The 2,457-nt window shown below is 64.8% G+C and overlaps 1 protein-coding gene across 1 annotated transcript in view; it reads left to right on the forward strand.

Moving 5' to 3' along the window:
- LOC102036190 (beta-crystallin B3) overlaps positions 1 to 2,457 on the forward strand; it is a 7,861-nt gene that overhangs the window by 4,399 nt on the left and 1,005 nt on the right. The window lies entirely within an intron of this gene.

Raw genomic sequence — 2,457 nt, forward strand, 5'->3', positions numbered from 1 at the left:
ATAGAAAGAGCCGAGCGCAGCAGCCCCGGCTGCCGGGCTGGCGGGGGGATCAAATCTCTGGCCCCGAAGCGGGGCTGGCGGGGCTTTGTTGGCCCGGCCCGCCCCGGCTCTTGGCACGCGTTCGGCTGATGCTTGCAAAGTCCAAATCTCCTCGCCACCAAGCCGACAAAGCGGGTGACTCGAATGTGACAGGTAATGAAATAACTCGGGCTTGGTGCTCGGGCAGACAAAGGCTGCGGCGGATCAGCTGACCCTGGTTTTCATTGGGGTTTAATCCAGCATTCTCGCTTTGAATCGGGCTTTAACTATTTTGTAAATAGTTTTGGCACCTCTCTGCTGCGGCTCGGTATAAATTCCACCTCCCGGCCCCGGCCCGTCACTGGCTCAAGCGGGTACTGGTAGAACTGGTAAGACTTTGCTATTTATTGCCCTCTCTTTTGCCGTAGCCTCCTGCCGACCCCCGGGGTCCCTTCCCGGTACCCGAGCCGGGGACAGTCCCGTCCCCGCAGCCCAGAGCAGGACATCCCACCCGGCCACGGCTCCGTTGCTTCTTGTCAGGAATGAGTTTTTGGAGCTGCTCAGATGCTGAGGATCCCTCTGGGCTTGAGGACGGGGCTCCTTCCCGGGAGTGGCAGGGCCAGGCTGGGCTGGGAGGGCTCGGCACAGGCTCCTGGGGCTGGGGCTGGCTCCGGGGGTGCTTCTCTCCATCACCCCTTCCCTTGCACACACGTGGCACCGGGATGCTCAGCTGGGCAGGGACAGCAGGGAATGCTCGACCGCAGGGCCTGGGCTCCACTGGGAATGATTTCGGAATTGCCTGAACTCACAGTTCCCTGTGCTGGAGACCCCGGGCAGGTCCCAAGGAGCATTGCCTGAGCCTGGGGAGGTTTGGGGTGCTGAGCAGCCCTCAGCAGAATTTGTCCCTGGCACCCCCAGGCTGAGCCCATCCTGGTCCCACCACCCTCCTCGCTGGGCAAGCTGCAGGGTACAAATGGGGGCATGGGCACAGGGCTATGAGCAGGGTCCCCAGGGGCAGATTTTAACCTGCTGAGCTTCCCTCCCAAGGCAGCAGACACCCCAGCTGATGATGGCTTCCGAGCACCAAATGCCAGCCTCCAAGCAGCAGCAAGCCAGCTCCAAGGTCAGTGGGACTCTGCCCAGCCCTGCAGGGGCACCAGAGCACCCTCAGCCTCTCTGGGTGCCCAAACCACACCCGGAGGCACAGCTGGGAGCAGCTGGTGCCAGGCACTCCCTGCTGAGCCTTTGCAGCAGGACCCGGGGATGGGGAATGGGAATTTTTTGGCATCCCGCAGCCTCGGGGCAGGTGGAGCGGCTGGGAACAGATCAAGTGCTGATCTCCCACCCACAGATCTGAGCCCTGAGCTCTGTGCTGGGCTGGTGGCCCCGGGGCTGTCCCCGGGTGTCGCCGTGTCCCTCTGGAGGCTGCGGTGCTCCAGCCACAACCCGAGCCCCTCGGCTGTTTGATGCCCGCTGGGAGCGTGGCCATCCCTCTGCCAGGAGCACCGGGGCACAGGGACAGAGCTGGCAGGGCCTCCTGGGCACCCGTGAGTGGGACCTGCATCCTCAGGGGGATGGCTTGCACTTGCAGGCTCCTTAAAAGCCTCTGGAGTGCAGTTTTGGGAGAGGGAGAGGTCTGGGCTGCTGCAGACAGCGTGTGCCCCTCATAGCGGCGGCAGGGGCGGGTGACAGCCGTGCTGAGGTGCTGCTCTTTTCCAGATTGCCATCTTCGAGCAGGAGAACTTCCAGGGCCGCTGCCATGAGCTCAGTGGGGCCTGCCCCAACCTGAAGGAAGCCGGCGTGGACAAAGTGGGCTCCATCCTGGTGCACTCCGGACCGTACGTGGGGGCCCTGGGGGGGTGGGAGGGAGGGAGGGGTCTCCCCGCTGCCACACCCGCACCTCGCCGCGGATTTCCCGCGCCCATCGCCGCCCAGCTGCTCGCCCAGCTCAGCCCAGTGAGTGCCCGGTGCCGGCAGGTGAGCAGGGGGACACAGAGGGTGACCAGGGGGTGACATTGTCACCTGGACAGGCTGACAGCCCCGCTCAGCGCAGGAGAGTGGAGGGGTGTGCGTGTGGGTATGGGCAGAGATCACAGCGCTATCCCCAGTTCGGTTTCCCTCCCTTTGGGTGCAGGGACAGGTGAGCCTGGGACGTGTTTGTGCCCTCTCCCCACCCGCTGGCCCCGTGTGTGCTCTCCGGACAAGGGAGAGCCCCGAAAAGCCCCTGGAGAGTTCCCAGCGCTGCTCCCAGAACAAAGGGATACCTGGTGGGAGCACAACACCAGCAGGGACCTTTGGGTGATCCCGTGAGTCCCCAGCGGCCAAGGATCGGTGGCCACGCAGCGGGAAGCCCTGCGGTGCCGCTGCTGCCCGGAGGCACCGCAGCCCCGCCTGGCACCTCCCTGGCACCTCTCCCATCCCTGCAGGGAGCAGGGGGCA

This window comes from Geospiza fortis, unplaced genomic scaffold (genome assembly GCF_000277835.1).
Source record: "Geospiza fortis unplaced genomic scaffold, GeoFor_1.0 scaffold408, whole genome shotgun sequence".
NCBI classification, from domain to species: domain Eukaryota; kingdom Metazoa; phylum Chordata; class Aves; order Passeriformes; family Thraupidae; genus Geospiza; species Geospiza fortis.